Source organism: Ornithorhynchus anatinus, chromosome 2 (genome assembly GCF_004115215.2).
Source record: "Ornithorhynchus anatinus isolate Pmale09 chromosome 2, mOrnAna1.pri.v4, whole genome shotgun sequence".
Lineage (NCBI taxonomy): Eukaryota > Metazoa > Chordata > Mammalia > Monotremata > Ornithorhynchidae > Ornithorhynchus > Ornithorhynchus anatinus.
This window is the reverse complement of record NC_041729.1, coordinates 36175482-36194730: the sequence shown is the minus strand read 5'-3', so window position 1 is coordinate 36194730 and position 19249 is coordinate 36175482. Positions and strand designations below refer to the sequence as shown.

The 19249-nt window shown below is 54.4% G+C and overlaps 1 protein-coding gene across 2 annotated transcripts in view; it reads right to left on the bottom strand.

Moving 5' to 3' along the window:
• The window catches only part of LOC100081081 (ATP-sensitive inward rectifier potassium channel 12), a 104982-nt gene extending 86861 nt beyond the window's left edge, over positions 1 to 18121 (bottom strand). For both annotated transcript variants that reach the window (XR_003756243.1, XM_029056404.1), the window contains exon 1: positions 18019 to 18121. The gene's annotated coding sequence lies outside the window, so the exon portion shown is untranslated. The remainder of the gene's footprint in view (positions 1 to 18018) is intronic.
• Positions 18122 to 19249: the final 1128 nt, after the last annotated feature.

Genomic DNA, 19249 nt, shown 5'->3' with positions numbered 1-19249 from the left:
TTACCAACCAGACTCCCCCAGCCTAGGTTAATACCTCTTCATAGACCCTCTAGACTGTAAGCTCACTGTGGGCAAGGAACTGATTCCTTTGTATTGCATTCTCCCAAGTGCACAGGGCTCGGCCCTCAGGAAGCACTCAATAAATACCACTCATCGATCTTCACTCTTGCATCGGCATCAGGGGATGTCCTGGAGGTCTGAGGGGGAAATTACCAGACCCCGACCTGCCGGACTACCGGACACATCCAGGCCCTCCCGGCCCCGAGTCTGAATCAGGCCTCTCGGTTTCGTGTTCTGCCTTCTGATCTCGGTGGGTCCGATGGCTCTTTGCCGGCAGTTCTTCTGTGTTCAAACTCCCGAGGGGAGCCAGGCATGAGGAAGGACTGCGGAATCAGCCCCATGTAGTGTAATTACCAAGCCACCTGCAGGAGCCGGCAACCAGGGTATAATTACAGTCTGCAGGATTTTCCAAGTCAAACCGAAAGAAGCTCAAGCCTACCCCCACGGAGAGTGTCTGGGACTTTTCTGGCAAAGGCCCAAGATCAGTGATGGGGACTAGGAAGGCCCTAGGTTCCTTAGGAGATGGCCAGAGCCCGAAGTCTACACAGAGTCAAAAGTGTCTTAAGCCCAAATTTCTTTGGTCTGTCCGTTCCCCTCCCGGCAGTCCAGGGGTCTCTAGGTCCTGGATCTCTTTGGAGCACTCTGAGATCGTGGGCTGAGGAACCTCCTGCTTTCCTGTGGCCTTGGGGGCTGGGGAACGGCCTCCATCCTGCCAGGGGCATCAGCAAAGTTTAGCGGGTGAGACCCTTTTCCAAGGTGGATCAGCTGAGGTGGTGCGATAGCGGGGAAGGGAAAGGCAGCTTCCGTCTGGCGGCTCACAAGCACATTTGTTCCCTCTCCTCCTTGAGTGTTCCGAAGAGCACCATAGTGCGGCTCGGTGCTCCTCGACTCCAGGATCCTCCAGCCCCAGGGGTCTGCCCCTGTTACTGCCCCAGGGATTCTGACCCCCAGTCTGCAAATCGCTGCCCCCTCAACCAGCCTCGCGAGGCCAGGAGACACCCCGTGGCTGGAGCGTCTTGCCATCGGCACTCTGCCAACACAGTGCCCGTGGGAGCTGAATTTCCTCCCTAAAACTCTATTATCCCTCCAAGCCAGGGCAGAGCAGGCTGGTTCTTCGCACCCCAAAGACCCAACTTCAGAATTGTTATTCTGTAACCAAGCTCCCAGGACAGACCTTTTCAGAACCCTCTGAGGATGGGGCCTCCCATCAGGAATTATCAAGTCCTGAGAGATAATGAGAATAATATTTGTTAAGTGCTTATTTTGTGCCAAGCATTGAACAAAGCAGTGGGGTAGATACAAGCTAATCAGGTCCCATATGGGCCTCACAGTCTAAGCAGGAGCGAGGACCGGTAGCTCTGAGGGACCAGGAGGGGGGAGGACGGTCCAAGCCATAGGTGGCTGCTGAGCGTGTCCTTCTAAGATGGAGTTTCTGCTGGGGAACCTGTCGCCACCCGTTGAGACAGCGCCCGGGTAAGGCCCTCGAGTTGACAGCTGCATCGGGCCCGGCCCGGGTTGGTAGGACGGGCAGGCTCTAATAGTAGCAATAACAGTAATTATATTTGTTAAGTGCTTACTTTGTTCAGGGCACCGGACCAAGCGCTGAGGGAGATGCAAGCTAATTGGGTTGGACATGGTCCCTGTCCCACTTGGGGCTCACAGTCTCAATCCCCATTTTACAGATGAAGTAACCGAGGTCCAGAGAAGTGAAGTGACTTGCCCAAGGCCACACAGCAGACAAGTGACAGAGTCGGGATTAGAACCGATGACCTTCTGACTCCCCGGCCCGTGCTCTAGCCACTACGCATCTCCGGGGTTCAGTGGTGCGCGGCCAACGCGGGGACCTCTGCCGGATCGGCCTCTCCCAAGTGGTTAGTACAGTGCTCTGCACACAGTAAGCGCTCGATCAATACCGTTGGTGGATTGATTTCCCAGTTCCCTCCCTGGTGCCGTCTGCACTGCCAGCCCCCTAGACTGTAAACTCGTGGTGGGCAGAATATGCGTCTGTTTACTGTTATACTGTACTCTGCAAGTAAGTAAGCTCGATAAATACCCTTGATGGAAAGACAGGCATTGAGTCCCCATTTTTCAGATGAGGAACTGAGGCACAGAGAAGTTAAATGACTTGGGCAAGGTCACGCAGCAGGCAAGCGGCAGAATTAGGATTAAAACCCAGGTCCTCTGACCCCCCAGGCTCACGCTCTTTCCACTAGGCCAGGCTGCTTCTCAGCCAGAAAGCCTGCGGCAAGCTAAACAGGGAATCCTGGCTGGGCTCCGAAAGAGGGTCTGTGAGGCAACGAAGAGGAAGTCAGAGACCCCAGAAGAACACAGATCACTCCCACCTCTCCCACCCCAGACCCAGAGCGTTTCCACTTTCTCGAGGCACCCTCTCGCCTCTTTAGAGTCGGCCCCATTTAAAGTCACCTTGCTTGAATGATATCTAACACACATCTGCTCAGCCTAGAGAGCAGCTGACAGCATAAATGAGTCGCCTTGCTCTCGCTCATCCAATCAAACATGACTTTTTGATCTAACAAAACATAAACAAAAGATGTTGCACAGGGAAAACAGTCTCACCCTACACTACATTATCTAGAAAAACACCCACACTCGAGAAATCTGGGAAATTCCTTTTCCTGTGCTGGGAGACCTGGCATTAGCTCTGTCAGGTCATTGAGAGAATCGCCACAACAATTGACGTCTTCATCAGACAGCCCCCACCTCACCCTTTTTGTTCCACCACTGGCCAGCGGCGGCTCAGTGATAGCTGAATTTCACTGCAGCCACGTAATTAATGGGCTGCGTTTCACAGAGGCGAAAGATACTGCGCTGAAAAAGAACCAACTTCCCTTTGAAGTTCTAGAAAAATGCCAGAGAGCATCAAAAGCATCGTAATCAATAGGCTCAGGATCCACAAATAAACACCAGGAAGAAAGGCTGAATGACAGGTGGGCTTCTAATTACAGCCAACCTCTGAAATACCTCTCACTCTCTCGGGAGAACGGGATTTATGCTTTCTGAGAAAGAGAGCCGGTAGTCTTAGAAGTGCCCGTCCAATGCAGAGAGCTCATTTTTCTGGAGGAGGTGGGTGTGGATGTCTCATATAAGTGGATATTGTAGAGAAGGACTCTGTCAGATGTGGGCAGACTGAGATTCTAGTTATTCCATTTTTCTATATCCTCACTCCCCGTCCCTCCTTACCTATTCAGTTATCCAAAATAGCACAAAGACTCCTCTGTCCTTCTTCCCCTCTCTCCCCCACCTTTCCCCGGGCTCCATACAGCTAGTGTGGCGGTTAGGTTTGAATAAGAAATACCATTTTCTTCATTCTCAGTTTCCTCATCTGTAAAATGGGGTGAATCCTGCCTTCCCTCAATGATTAAACAAGCAATATAAGAGACATTAGCTGAGATGTCTAACCAACCAAAGAAAATTGCTAAACATTTGATGATGCTGGTAATGATATTGTGGTAATTATCCAAGTCTAACATCAAAATCCCTAAATAGAGTGTGTGTGTGTGTGTGTGTGTGTGTGTCCGGGGGGGCTCTCTGCCTTTTAAATAGAGGCAGGCAGTATTAGTCTCATTTTACAGACAGGGAAACTGAGGCCCAGTCAAGTCTACCTGAATAAATCTTGTCAACATGTCGATGTTCATCTAGCCCCATCCAGCCGTAAACTTCCCGAGACTGTAAATTGTATCCTGCCTGGCCCGGGATATTCACTCCGAGACATTCAAACAGTGTGCACATGAGATCATGACAACAGTGAAGGTGACGTGATGATATCGACACCGACGATGACAGTGATTAGGCTAACGTCCTCCCTTGCTGCCTGCCACAGAAGCACTTGGCCACTGAGGCCGCATGGAAGGAAAATAAAAACCTCTCTCCCCACAGAGATAATGTTTCTCCCTCAGACGCAAACACCACCCAGTTCACACTCAATATTTAGTAGCGAATCTTTACAATGATGTACGATCCAGAAAGCGCCAAACTCCACTTTCTCCCTCTGCCCTTATTAGTATTTGCCATCTGGGACAACACTACTTATTTGTCTGATTATGGCACCAATCCATATAATTAACTACAAAAAAGGCAACCGCTCATTACACAACAGCCTTTACTCTGACTTCTCGGCCCGGTGAGGCGGGAGGCAAAATATCCCAAACCTTATGGCAGGAAAGGGAGAAATTGCCAGATTCCGATCAGAGGGAGTCTCACCTAACCAGGATCCAGGAACCGAGGTCTCCCACAGGTCTCTCAGCTCCCGCCAAGCCAAGGAGCCCTCTGATTCCCGCAACATGCCACCCCAGAAGCGCCTAGATGGACCGAGGTGGGAGAAGGCATGTGTGCAACAAAAACCTTGTGCGGCTCTCGCGGCCTAGTGGATAAAGCACGGGCCTGGTTGGGGGGAGGCAGGGCAGCAGAACCTGGGTTCTAATCCCTGCTCTGCCACTTATCTGCTGTGTGACCTTGGGTGAGTCACTTCACTTCTCTTTGCCTCAGTTACCTCATCTGTAAAATGGGGATTAAGACTGTGAGCCCCACTATCTGTTGCCGAATTGTACATTCCAAATGCTTAGTACAGTGCTCTGCACACAGTAAGCACTCCATAAATACTAGTGAATGAATGAATGTGGGACAGGGGCTGTATTCAACTTGATTTGCTTGTATCCACCCCACTGCTTAAAACACTGCCTGACACACAGTAAGTGTTTAACAAATGCCGCTATTACTATTATTATTATTATTCCAAAGGTGCCCTGGTCACGGTCGGCTCCCCGAGAGGGGCAGGGAGCCCGGACGTTAAGGACACCTCACCGGGGACCGCGGCCCCTCCACCTCGCTGCAACGTCAGGGTTGGGTTGGAGCCCACGTCCCCGAATGACCCGGCCATCTGGCCCCAAAGCTGGGCTTCCCGATGAGAGGGGCTTTGTGTCAGCTGCCTTATAGAACCAACTGCCCCGACCCCCGGCGTTCCCCGCACCGGTCCTTTTAACTTCACCCGGGGAGGGTCCGGGCGCCCCAGCCACTAACTCAGCAACCGATGACAGCGACGACAAATCAATCAGCTCTCCAAGCCGCCTGACCGGCCGAGTCGGTTAAAACGCGGAGGGAGGGAGGAGTGCGAAAGGGAATCGATCGGCGTTACCTTAAATCGAACCAAAAGAATGAAATACGGAGGAGCTAGCTGGACCACCGGACGCCGAGGCCTAGGATGAGGACAAGGGAGGAGGGGTGTGTCTGTGCCTGAATGCGTGGGGGTGTGTGCGTATGGGGGAGAGAGAGATGAATCCGTTACCATACTATTCACCATACCGATCTTGCTTCATTCGGCAACATTCCCTTAATTCAGATGAGGAGGCTGCAGACCTTTCCCATGAATTAGTCCAAAGAAAGGATCATGAGGCATGTCAGGGGTCATCAGCAGCTTGGGTCCCAGCAGGGGTAAGATGTTTAGACTGTGAACCCGTTGTTGGGCAGGGATTGTCTCTATCTGTTGCTGAATTGTACATTCCAAGCACTTAGTAGAGTGCTCAGCACATAGTAAGCGCTCGATAAATACGACTGAATGAAAGATTCCAATGACCCAGGCCTCCTGTTCCAAGGCCAATGGAAACAGTGCTCCATCAGGGCCAATAGAAACAGTGCTTCAGTCGGCACCGGGGTCGCCAACGAACTGACTCGTGATTTTGTTTTGACTCCTGGTCTCTCTAGACCGAAGATTCCCTCCCCCTCTCCATTCTGCCTCTTCCATTTTAAAATTCTTTAAAGCCCAAAAGAAGTCCCCAGGAGAAGGATGGATGGGTGGATGGAATGTGACTTAGTGGATAGAGCACGGACCTACGAATCAAAAGGTCCTAATTTCGGCTCCACCGCTTGTCCACTGTGTGACCTTGGGTGAGTCGCTTCACTGCTCTGTGCCTCAGTTTCCTCATCTGTAAAATGGGGATGAGGCTGCAAATCCCACGTGGGACATGGACTGTATCCAACCTGATTAGATTGCATCTACCCCAGTGCTTAGTAGAGTGCCCGGTACATGGTAAGCGCTTAACAAATACCACTGAAAAAAAAAAGTGGGTGGATGGATGGAGGGATAGGTCGACTATCCCAATTCCCTAAACTGTTCAGGGCCTGGTTGGATTGGGAGCCACCTTAGCCCAGCCTTAGGATTTGAGGACTGCACAGTCCCCTCAAGTGGCCTTGCTGAAGATGTGGATGCGGGGGGAAGAGGGGGCCTCCGTCTGCTGTCGGGTGGTCTTGAGCCAAACTCTCAGCCAAGCCATCCTAGCCCGGAAAGCAAATCAGGACTCTAAAGTGACTTGTCAAAGAACTTATGAATCAGAGACCGGTGAATACCAAGAATAAAGATAGATAAGTCAAACCTATGCAATAATATGAGTCGAATGCCAACTGCATGCAATCATACCCGGTGGTCTTTAGAGTCTGGGCAGGGACCAGCAGCTGGGCCATTCTGACCCTCACCATCTAGCTCCTTTTCCAATTTCCGAGTTCCCGTGGGCCCAAGTGAACACCAACGCCTCTCCAAACAAGAAGGGCGGGGAGTTGAAACAGCTGCCAGAAAGCCTGATTTCCTTCCCTAATAGATTAAGCGGTGAGAAATTGGCCTTATAATAACAATAAGAACCTCAATTTCCTCAGCACCTTTCTTCTAAAAAGCCCTAAACACGCACGTGGATGTTGAGCTTGGTTCTCGTCGGAAAGTTGCCGGACTCGCTGGTCAGATACTCCTTCCTTCTTGCCTTCCTCGTTCTGCCGGGTGAATTCCGGCTTATCTGCCCATCGCCCCTTCCAGCCCCACTCTCTACGGTGCACAGTAGGTGAGACCGGAACCCAAGAGTGCCCATCGAACCTATGGGCAACCAGCTCCTGAGGGAGCCAGCGGGCAGTGCCAGACGACGGGCAGAGGAGCCTACTTTGCCCAGCTTGCCACGTGCCACTTGGGCCTTGAGCCATGCCCCATTGCAGTCTACACGAGGACGACGTGGTGGCTTGCGGAATCTCGGCGCCCAAGTTAGTTGGGGTTTTTGGAAAATACAATCGTGAACTTTGCCAACCTTTTCCTCGGGAGAACAGGAGAGGGAGGTGAGGGAGAGAGTAATGTTCATTAACTCATTTCTCCCCTCTATATTCCTGGGAGGGAGGGAATGACGGAGGGAAGACGGAAAGGGAGAAGGAAAGGAGTGAAAGAGAGTTACTGTACTCTCCATTTGAGAAATGAGGAATTTAAGGCCCAGTGGGTTTATATGACTGACCCAAGGTTAAAAGGCGAGTCAGGAGCAGAACTGGGCCTAGAACCAAGGAATTCTTTCTCTTATAGGTTTGGGTTCTACTCTGGAACTCTCATCTGAGTGCATTAAAACATCAGCCCTTCTACTTCCCAATCTCCCACTCCTGTTTCTGCTCTATCTGAAATGCCCCTCACCCCCAGAGCAAGTGTGCAGATCGATTTTCATTCATTCATCCAATCATTTTTATTGAGCACTTATTGTGTGCAAAGCACTCTACTAAGCACTTGGGCGAGTACAATATAACAATAAACAGACACATTCCCTGCCCACAACGAGCTCACAGTCTAGATTCCGATTGTCAACGGGGTGGAGAAGAGCCTGGGGAAGCGGGGGTGCCTAGATGTCCTGCTTTCCAGCACCACCATGAAAGCCAGCTGTTTGCTTCATATTTTTTCTGTTTTTGGAGGAAGCGTAGTACTTGTAAAAATGAAAGACTGGAAACCCTGGCTGTAGCCAAGAACACTGGAGGTGACAGTTCTACCCGCACGCCTCCAGGATGAGCCGCCTCACCCTCTGGCATTTGCCCTCAGCCCTCCACTCCCTACACACACAGACACACACACACACACACATATAAAGAGTCCTTCCAGTGTCTTCTCAGGACCTATCAGGCCCTCCTCCCTTCACCCAAGAGCTCTGAATAACCTCCACACAGACGATTCGAAGGGCTGAACAGCAACAAGAATATCCACCCGGCTGAAGCCAGGAAAGCTAGGTTGGAGCCCAGGGTTTAGTGAGCGCTTACTGTGTGCAGAGCACTGTACTAAGTCCTTGGGAGAGTACAATACAATAGGAAACAGACACATTCCCTGCCCACAGTGAGCTTAGAGTCAGAATTTCAGAGCAGAGAAGCTGAGACTGTAAGCCCGTCAATGGGCAGGGATTGTCTCCATCTGTTGCCGAATCGTACATACCAAGCGCTTAGTACAGTGCTCTGCACATAGTAAGCGCTCAATAAATACTATTGAATGAATGAATGAATGAGACCTAGGCCTCTGGCTGGGGCGTCCTAACATACTATGCCAACGCCCCTATCTTAGGAGAGTCTCTGGGGCTAGGCCCGGGGGCTTCCTTAGCAGAGTTTTAGCCTGACAGTCCCGATCCCTCCCAAAAAGACAGGGGAAGCTGACAATCTTTGTAGCTCCCCTGTTTTTTCAAAGAGACGGGATAGGAGGCCAGGTACAGATTGTCTTGGGGCAATCAAATAGCTTTCCTGGGCACATTGGCCAGTTGTATGGTTTTTCTGGTCACTGAATAATCACTGTGGTATTTGTTAAGCACTTCTTATGTGCCAGCCACTGTAGTAAGCACTGGGATAGATACAAGCTAATCAGTTTAGAGACAGTCCCAGTTCCAGATGGGGCTCACAGTCTTAATCCCCATTTGGCAGATGAGGCCCAGAGAAGTGGAGTGACTTGCCCAAAGTCACACAGCAGTCAAGTGGCAGAGCCGGGATTAAAACCCAGGTCTTTCTGTCTCCCAGGCCCATGCTCTATCCACTAGGACACGCTGCTTCTGCACACTTCTTGGGAAAGGGTTTATCAGGGCTTGATGTCCTAACACAGACAGCTCCTCGGTGGGTAGAATGAACTTTAGCTTGTATATATGTCTTTCAAAAAAGTAATAATAATAATAGCAATAATAGTAATAACTGTAAATAATGTTTTTAAGGCTTACTATGTTCTACAAAATAATCAGATTAGACAGAGGGCCTGACCCACAGGGGACTCAAAGTGTAAGAAGTAGGGAGAGTGGGTATCTTCTCCCCATTTTGCAAGAGAGGAAACTGAGGCCCAGGGAGGTTGTGACTTGCCCAAAGTCACAGCAGGCCAGTTTCCTGAGTCCCAGATCCCTGATCTTTCCACCAGGCCATGCTGTCCCCCATTGTACTGCACTTAGGCCTAACCTGCCATTTTATTAAGTCAGAGACACCAGTTACATAACAGAGCGATCATTTTGAATCTGCAGGCGATTCCCGGGTGAGATTTTAGTAGACGCAACTAAACCAGGGTCAAAGGGTGGAAAGGCTCTGGCAGCTACATGTGGGGGCTCTGAAAGCTTCAGAACTCAACAACCATGAAATCTTCGGGTTAGAAGGAATGTCATGAAGTTATCTGGTCATCCCCCTGTCTCTGGGCAGGGCTGCCTGCAAACCATCCCAATATAATGATCCTCCTGTTCTTTTCTGAAAATGTCTCCAGCAAAAATGTCTGTGAGCTCCCTCAGTCACCTGTTCCAGTCTCAATTTTTGCGGGTGGGGAAGTACCACATGCCTAACCCAAATCTCTCCTCCTGCTACTTAGGCCCATTCCCTCTGGAAAACCCAACAATCACAAACCAACAACTCCTTACAATTGGTTTAAATCCCAAGTTGTGCGTGTGGGTGTTTGTGTGTGTGTGTGTGTGTGTGTGCATGCCCTGCTCCCTTGTGACCCAGAAACGTGTTCTCCATTTCCTCTGATGGGATCACCCACCTCTCCCTCACCTAATCAATCTGTCAATCAATCAATAGTTGAGCACTTACTATGGGCACAGCACTGTTCTAAGGACTTGGGAGAGTACAACGGAATCAGTAAATATGATCCCTGCCTTCAAGGAGCTTACGGTCTAGCAGGGGAGACTGACCCTAAAATAAATTACAGGTAGAGGGAAGGAACAGAGAGAGGTGGGGGAAGGGTGAGTACTCAGGTGCTTAGGTGACACGACAGAGCTGAAGCGGCAGTTGGGTTAGAAATAGGGAAATGGGAATTAGTCAGTTGAAGGATTCCTGGAGGGGGTATGATTTCAGGAGGGCTCTGAAGATGGAGAGTGGTGGACTGTCAGATATGAAGGGGGCGGGAGTTCCAGGAGGAAGGGAGGATGAGAGAGACAAGAATGAGAGACAGTGAGTAGGTTGACTCGAGAGGAGCGGAGTGGGCGAGCTGGATGCACTGGGAGGGGGGGCAAGGATGAGCAGTGGGCAGAGCGCTGATTGAGTTTCTCAAAGCCAACAGTCAGGAGTTTCTGCTTGAGGCAGAGAGGAGGTTTCTGAGGAGTGAGGAGATGCGTATAAAGCCATGTTTTAGAACGATGGTCAAGGCAGCAGAGTGAAATAGGGACGGGAGGGGAGAGCCTGGATGCAGAGAAGTCCTTTTCCTCCATCTGGTCTACGCGAACGCACTGCGTCCACTCAGCCTGGCTCTTCCGGTCGAGCCTCAGCACCGGCGAGGCTGCCAGTGCGAGTGGGGTGGGCAGCCATTTCATCTGGATTGCTTGAAATGATTCCCTTGGCCTCACTCAGCTCAGGCTCCGGCTGGAGCCGGGCAGGAGCCCTTCCTCACCAGGGCCTCCGAGGCTTCGGACAAACCAACCCTGCCCCCACCTACAGGAGGGAGAGCCAGGAAATTGGGGTGCGGCAATGGGAGCAGAGTTGGGGTCCGCGTTTGGATCTCCAACCCCAGAAACCACGGCTTAGTGATGGGTCCCTTCAAGCCCATAATCTCGGGGTGCAGGAGGCAGGCAAGAGTAGGAGGGTCTGGACTCTGGAGGGCCTTTCACCTCGGGTGCCTCAATCTTTCTTGTTTAATGATATTTGTTAAGTACTTACTATGCGCCAAGCACTGTACTAAGCACTGGGGTAATACGAGTTAATCAGGTTGCACGCAGCCCCTGTCCCACGTGGGGCTCACAGTCTTCATCCTCCTTTTACAGATGAGGTAACTGAGGCACAGAGACGTGAAGTGGCTTGCCCGGTGTCACACAGCGGATGAATGACGGAGCCGGGATTTAGAACCCGGGTCCTTCTGACTCCCAGGTCCATCCTCTATCCACTAGCCCCGAGTTCGCTCCTCTAGACGATACTCAGCCCTCTGACTGCTAGAGAACTAAGTTGGACTTGTGGCTTCTGGATTGCTATTAGACCTCTGTCTTTTCGCTTCACAGAGGTCATGCCAAGTGCTTACTGTGTGCTGAGCACTGGAGTACAAGAGAGTCAGGTGGTACATAGACTTTACCCCACAGGACTCACATCGAAAGCCTCTACTCATTCCTCATTTTTAGGAGTGGGGGAAAGATAGTAGAGGAGGGAGAAGAGAAATTAGGTCCTAGGTTCGGTGACTTGCCCAGTGCCGGAAGACAGTCCAGTTCTCTGCCCCAGCTCGAATTCAACCAACCCATCAATCAGTGGTGTTTATGGAGTACTTACTGTGCGCAGAGCACTCTACTGAGCACGTGATCCCTGAATCCCATCCTCCAGGGATGTGGGGTTTGTCGTTGGGAAACCAGCAAGTGGGGAAGAGCTGAGGCTGGGACTGGCCTGGAGAGACACTGAGTTCAGCCAAGTCACACAGGACTTTTCCTAGTCGAAAACCAGGACTATCCCTCTCCCTGGCTACAGTCTTGGTGAGCCTAGCTTTTCTAAAAATCTCAACCGGGCCTCGCAAGAGAATCACGTACCCTTGCCCAAGATCAGTCGGTGGGAACGAGGGGGAGGGCAACCATTTCACAGTCTCGGAGCAGAGTAGCGTCACCTTAATGAGATGGCAGCCTGCAGTGAGATTTGGGGATGTTCACACACACACGCACACACCCCCCACCCCGTCTTCATCATCAAAAGGGTGATGGGCTGGCCAGGGTTCTCTGGTCCATCCCAACTCCCACTCCTAGCCTGGTAGCTGGTCGCTTGCCGCTGAGTTAGCCCCTTAGCTAGCACACAGTGGGTGCTCAATAAATATTTAAAAAGAACAACTATAAATGGCTGAATAAACAACCTCAGGGCAAAATCCATCCCCGTGACCTGGAACATCCCAGGGAGACTGAGTTTTCAGGCCTAGACTCCGGGATGGTCCATGAAGGAGGAATAGGATTCCTCCTGTAATCCGGGAGAGAGGGTCTGGGCACTCAGACTCCAGCTTCGGAGTCTGTGGGTTCGTGCAGGCGGAGGAAAATCACGCTCATGGGGAATGGCGGAGAGAGATGGCCAGCACATCCGACTCTGGGGAAGGCGTTAAATGGGCCCGGGCCTGGGGAGAATAATAATAATTAATACGTGTGGCATTCGTCGAGTGCTTACCACGTGCCAAGCCCTGTTCCAAGTGCTACAGGATGGTCAAGTCGGACACAGTTCCTGTCCCACCTTGGGCTGACAATCTAAGTAGGGCGGAGAATGGATATTGAATCCCCATTTTACAGATGAGATAACTGAGGCACAGAGAAGTTCAGTGACTTGCCCAAGGTCACAGAGCCGCCACAAGGGGGATCTGGGATTAGGCCCGTGCTCTTTCTACTAGGCCGCACCACTCCTTGCTGGAGAGGCCAGCAGGGACAGTTGAGTGGTTGTCCCACCTCCCTAACCGGGCCTGCAGAGACCCTGTGTCTGGTCATTCTCCTTCATCCCCCGGGAGATGGGCAGAGATCCTGCCTTTCGTTTCTGCCGTACGTTCCCCAGAGGCCAGAACAGTGTTTTGCATGCAGCAGGGGTTCGATAAAGTCGATGACGATGGTAACGATGTTGATGATTCCCCCTTTCTCCTTCCCAAGCCCCAGTATTCTGAGAACCTCATGGCTTCAGACGTGATTCAGGCAGAGCTGGGGTTAGGGGGCAAGGAGATCTTCTGTCCACGAGCTGACACCAACCCTCTCTCCCGTCGCCTCCCGGGGCTACTGGATGGGATGGACCAGCCTGACCCTCCCTCTGCTGGGGCAGGCAGGGGAAATCTGCTGCCGAATTGTACATTCCAAGCGCTCGGTACAGTGCTCTGCACACAGTAAGCGTGCAGTAAATATGACTGAATGAATGAAGGAGTGAAATGAGGAGGGAGGGGTCCAAGAGGGGTGAGACTGAGGCCAGGCTGATGGGGCTGGGAAGGAGGTTCCAAAGCACCAGAATGCAAATTCAGGAGCCGCTTGGAGTCCGCAAGGAGGGCTGCTCAAAAGCAGAATCCCCGGGACTCCTTTTCTGAGTGGTAGAGGGGAGGGGCAGGGAGGTCGGGGTGGGGTGGGGAACAGGGGTTGGGCAGACATACGCAGCGCTATGCCGCTGCGCCATTTGGGTGGGATTCTGGCCCTGGGGAGGGGAAGGGGGAGTTTCCAGGGCAGGACGGGATGTGCTTTATTTCTGCGGGGCATCTCCAGTGCCCAGGACGGTGCTCTACCACCAACGAGCACCGACGATGAGGGTGAGGCAGCGTTCCCCCCTCCAACCCGGGGTGGGGCGGGGGAGCGTTCTGGCTCCCCGAGCTGCCCTGGGGGGACCGGGGGCTACCCCTAGAGCCCCTTCGAAGGCACTCCTCCTCCAGGAGGCCTTCCCAGACTAAGCCTCACTTTTCCTCAGCTCCCCCTCACCCTGACTCCCTCCCTTTGCTCGTCCTCCGCCCCCCACCCCACAGCACCTGTGCATATATGTAGATATCTACAATTCTATTTATTTATATTGATGCCTGTTTACTTGTATTGGTGTCTGTCTATCCCTTCTGGTCTGTGAGCCCATTGTGGCAGAGACTGTCTCTCTTTATTGGCTGTACTGTACTTTCCAAGTGCTTAGTACAGTGCTCTGCACACGGTAAGTGCTCAATAAATATGACCGAATGAACGAAGGAATGAATAGAGCAGACAACAGACACTTGTCTGCTGTGTGACCTTGGGCAAGTCACTTAACTCCTCTGTGCTTCAGTTCCCTCATCTGTAAAACGGGGATGACGACTGTGAGCCCCACGTGGGACAACCCGATGACCTTGTATCTACCCCAGCGCTTAGAGCAGTGCTTGACACGTAGTGAGCGCTTAACAAATACCAACGTTATTACTGTTCTCATTTTGCAGATGGGACAACAGGTACAGAGATGTTCAGTGACTTGCCGAAGGTCACAGCACCAGGCAAGTGACAGAGCTAGGATTGGAATGTCCAAAGCATTCCGTGCAGTGCTCTGCACACAGTAAGCGCTTAATAGGTACCGTTGACTGAACATGCTTTAGTTCCCCACCACAGACTGTGAGCCCACTGTTGGGTAGGGATTGTCTTTATCTGTTGCCGAATTGTACTTCTCAAGCGCTTAGTACAGTGCTCTGTAAGTGCTCAATAAATACGATTGATTGAATGAATGAATGAAAGGCACATAGTAAGGGTTTAACAAATACCATCATTAGCATTATTATTAGAGGGGGCGGGGGAACGGCCCCTGCCCGTCTGCGGGGCAACGACCCCTGCCCGTCTGCGGGGCGGTTTCCAGCTGGGAGAGCCCAGGCCAGAACCCCCGACCAGAGACCGGAGCCCAGATGCCCCCTCCCCACCCTCCTCTCCCTCCTTCCTTGCCGGGCAGTTCCTTCTGGGCCTCCCCACCTCGACACTGGAAAGTTGGGGTGGGGGTTGGGTTGGGGGGGGTCCCTCACCGACGTCCCTGCGGCTCAGGGTCTCCCGGGTACCTAAGGAGCCCCCAGGGTGCAGAAACAGCAAGGGCTTGGGAGTCAGAGGACCTCAGTTCCAATCCCAACTTCACCACTCGTCTACTTTGTGACCTTGGGCAAGCCACTTCACTTCTCTGGGCCCCAGTTTCCTCATCTGTAAAACGAGGATTAAGACCGTGAGCCCCACGTGAGACAACCTGATGACCTTGTATCTACCCTAGGGCTTAGAACAGTGCTTGACATGTAGTAAGCGCTTAACGTAATACCATTATTATTACTATCTCTCCCGCCAGCGTGCTCCCCACCGACCCCTCCTCCGGGACCCCCGGCAACTTTTTCTCCACAGTCGGGGTGCGGGTTGCGGGTAGGGCAGAGGGGAGAGGGACGATGACGGAGCTGGGGGACAGAGAGGCGGAACTCCAGAGACCAAGAACGGGGAAGGAAAAATAGCCAGGAAGGGGTGGGGTGGGGGTCGCCAGGAGGGGGTCCCCTTATAGGGCTGTCCAGGGTGACCTGTCCTGGAGGATGAGAGAATCATCAGGCCCCTGCAACTGAAATTGGGCGCTTGCTCCCCTATAAACACACGCACCCCCCCCCCCCCACATCTACACATACCCCTCTCCCCAACGGGCCTCCCTTCTGGAGGGGTCAGGTTTCAGTGGGCCTAGGCGGAGGGCAGCGCCCTGCATCGGGGTGGACACGTCGGCTGGGGAGCAAAACACCTGACCCAAGGCCCACAGGGTTTGCTTGGGACAGTGAGAAATGGGCGATTCCCGCCACGGGGTCCCCCTCGACCCTCCGGACGGGGAAAGGGGTGGGAGAGGAAAGGGAGAATGGAGAGGACAGGGGAGAGGCCGCAGAGGGCCAGACTCTGACCCCCAAGGCCTTGGGGTCTCGTCCCTTTCCGAGGATCATCTCCCAACTCATCTTCGTCCCGAGGAACATCTGGGGAGCCCCGGCAGCCCCCCGACCCTGAGTGCCGGGGAGACCCCCGGGACCGGTCACCGATGGCTCGGGGTGACTTTGAACGTTTAAAAAAGAAAAGGGAAAACCGAACCACCTACGATATTCGCGCTGATCTGGAGGGACCTAAAATAGCCTCGGAGCAAAGACACGGCCCCATGCGAATTTTCACACCGCGGTCAATACCTCGGAATCCTTCCACACTTGAAAAGGCGTGGGATTTGGCTTTAACTGCCGCGTTCCGAGGGGAGGCGGCGATTGAAACCCCCGAGCCCCGAGAAGCAACATATGTGTCGTTAAAAGAATCAGATCCCAGTGAGGTAAGCCCACGGAAAGAGTCCTCGGCGCTTAAAGACCAGAAATAAAATTGAAAAAGGTTTCCGTTGTGGATCTAGTCTAGAAACAGGTGGCAGAGAATAATGACTCGTTCTCTCCCCCCACCCCACCCCGGGTCTCTCCAAAACATTCCCGATCCTCCCCCCAGCAACGGAGTCCTTTTCCGATCAGGTTCCCGCGATTTACATCGGCTGGAATTAATAATAACGGTATTTATCAAGCGCTTACTCTGTGCCGAGCGCCGTTCTAAGCGCTGGCACAGCTACAAGGTCATCAGGCGGGGCTCGCAGTCTTAGTCTCTGTGCCTCAGTTCCTCATCTGCAAAATGGGGATTAAGACTGGGAAGCGCTTAGACCGGTGCTTGGCCCAGAGTAAGCGCTTAACAAATGCCATCACTATCATCAACCCCCATTACACGGATGAGGCACCCGAGGCCCAGAGAAGTGAAGTGACTGGCCCAAAGTCACCCAGCCGATGAGTGGCGGAGGATTAGAACCCACTACCTCGGACTGCCAAGACCGCGCTCTCTCCCCACTAAACCACGCCGCTTCTCTGAAGCCGATACCTCACACACACATTCTCTTTCTAGCGTTGTTTGCTCTCTAATTAAGAATGACTTCGAGCCGGTCCGCCGATTGAGTTGTCAGGTTGCTAATTGAAGACATTTTAAGGATATTTGTACTACATCGGATCTCATTATAAGGGATGAGGCAATTCGAGCGAGAGTCAGATCGAATCCCGGGAGCGTCTGTTTTGATTTTCCCGAGGATTTCATTCATTCGATCGGATTGATGGAGCGCTCACCGTGTGCAGAGCCCTGCACTAAGCGCTCGGCGAGTCCATTCCGGCAACAAACAGAGACAATCCCGTCCCAGCAAGGGGGAATCCCGCTCGTTCTCCAAAGGATAACGGTGGTGTTTGTCCGGCGCTTACTAGGTGCCACGCACTGTTCTAAGCGCCGGGAGTCAGTCGCTTTGGCATGCGTTAATCGGAAGCCCGTCGCCGAACCCAGGGCCTCAGAAGGTCACTGGGGGGGAAATCAGAAGCGGGGTTGGACACCCACCCCCCAAAAAAAACCCCAGAAAACACACAGAGTCTCACAAATATCCAGATTTTACGCGGGCGTGGGCGGGGGGGGGGGTCTGGCGGGTTAGAGGGGATGGATGGAGGCGGGGGGTGGGCAGGGAGGTGATCGAAGTGAAAAGGAGAAAAGAAAAAAAGACAAACCTTGGCCCACAAAGTTTCTTGCCCCGGGGGAGGGAGGCGGGTTACCTCCAAAGAGGAAGGAGGTTTGCGGATGAGAGGCGCGGTGACAAATGAGATCGGGATCTCTGTTAAGCCCTCAACACTGTGCCGAGCGCTGCGTTCTCAGCTCTGGGGTCGAAACGTAGAACTATCAGAGGCGAAATAGAAGGTCCCCGGCAGCGCTTCTCCGGTTCGGTGAGAAGAAGAAGAAGAAGAAGAAGAAGAAGAAGCCATCTCGACACAACCTCGTCCCTAATATAGGCTCGGGGAGGATTATTTTTAGGATCCTCGAGGAATCCAAGCCCTCCGGGGAAGAGGGGCCGGGGGGTCCGGCCGGACGGGAAGGGGACGGGGGTCCGGGGATGGAGAGCCGTTGGGGGTGAGGGGCGGGAGGAGGGGGTCCGAAGGGGGGCCGCCCGGGGGGTGCCGCCAAGGTGGGGGGGGGGGGGCTTCTGCCCCCCGAAAGATGCCCGGGCTGCGTCTCCAAGGTTTGTCCGACTCCCTCCCCCGTCCTTGGGTGCTGCCGTTCCCCGGTCGCTCGGTCACCCCGTCCCCCGCCCCTCGGTGCCCCCCACCCCTCAATCCTCCTGCCCTCAGTCTTCCCCCCCCCCCATCGTCTCCGGGTCCAGCCGTCCCCCCCCCCCCGGTGTCCCCATCCCTCGGGGGCGTCCCCCGTGCCCACCCCCTATTCTTCCATCGCCCCCCCGGGTGGGGCCCCTTACCTGGCCGTTCCGCTGGGCGCCGAGCCGGTCCCGGCCGTGGCGTGGGCAGAGTTAGCCGCCGGTGGGGAAGGGCAGCCGCCCGCTCCTCCGCCCCGGAACCCGCTGCCCGCCCAGCCGGCCGCTGCCCCTGCCCCTGCCGCCCCCCGCCGGGCGCCCCCCGGGGTGCAGCCTCGGGCCCCCCATGCCGAGGTGCCCACTCAACGGGCGCCCCCGCCCACCCCGCCCCCCGGGGGGCTCCGGCCACTGCCCAGGCCGAGGGCACGGCGGGGGCACGGAGGGGGCTGCGACCAACCCCCCAACCCCCCGCTCCCGCCCGCAGGGGCCGGGCCGGGGGCCGGGGGTCCCGGGGGGTCCGGGGGGGGGGCCCGGGGGGCCCGGAGCCGTTGCCGCCGGGGGCCCTGCCGCTGGCAGCCACCTACCCCGGCCGATCCCCGGCGGTCTCTGAGCCTCGGGCCCGGAGGGAGGCCTTCCCCGCCCCCAGACCCCCCGCCCCCCGCCCCCCGCCAATTGCTTTTTCCTCCTCTCTGATCTGCTGCTGCTGCTGCCCCTGTGGCCCTCTCCCTGCTCCTCTGCTGCTGCCCCTGTGCCCCCTCCCTGCTCCTCTGCTGCTGCCCCTGTGCCCCCTCCCTGCTCCTCCCTCTGCTGCTTCTGCCCCTGTGCCCCTCTCCCTGCTCCTCTTACTGCTGTTGCTGTCCCTGTGCCCCTCTCCCTGCTCCTCTGCTGCTGCCCCTGTGCCCCTCTCCCTGCTCCTCTGCTGCTGCCCCTGTGCCCCTCTCCCTGCTCCTCCCTCTGCTGCTGCTGCCGCCCCCTCCCTGCTCCTCTCTCTGCTGCTGCCCCTGTGCCTCTCTCCCCGCTCCTCTTACCGCTGCTGCTGCCGCCCCTGTGCCCCCTCTCTGTTCCTCTGCTCTTCCTTTCGTGCCCCCTCCCTGCTCCTCTGCTGCCCCTGTGCCCCCTCCCTGCTCCTCTGCTGCTCCGACCTGCCCCACAGCTTATCCACCTGTTCCAACCTTTCCCTTTCTCTCCACGCCCCCCTTTCTTCATCCACCTTTGTCCCCTCCCCTGGGGTTGGTTAGGCAGGTTACAAGCGGAACCCAAGCAACCCAAGATGCCAGCGGGGTCCTCCCACTTAGGTCTATTAACACCCACTTGCAGAACTCCTTCCCGCAAGCCCACCAGCCCCCAACCCGGGCCGCCCTCCCACCCTATCCTTGCCCCTTCTCCACGGTTTTGG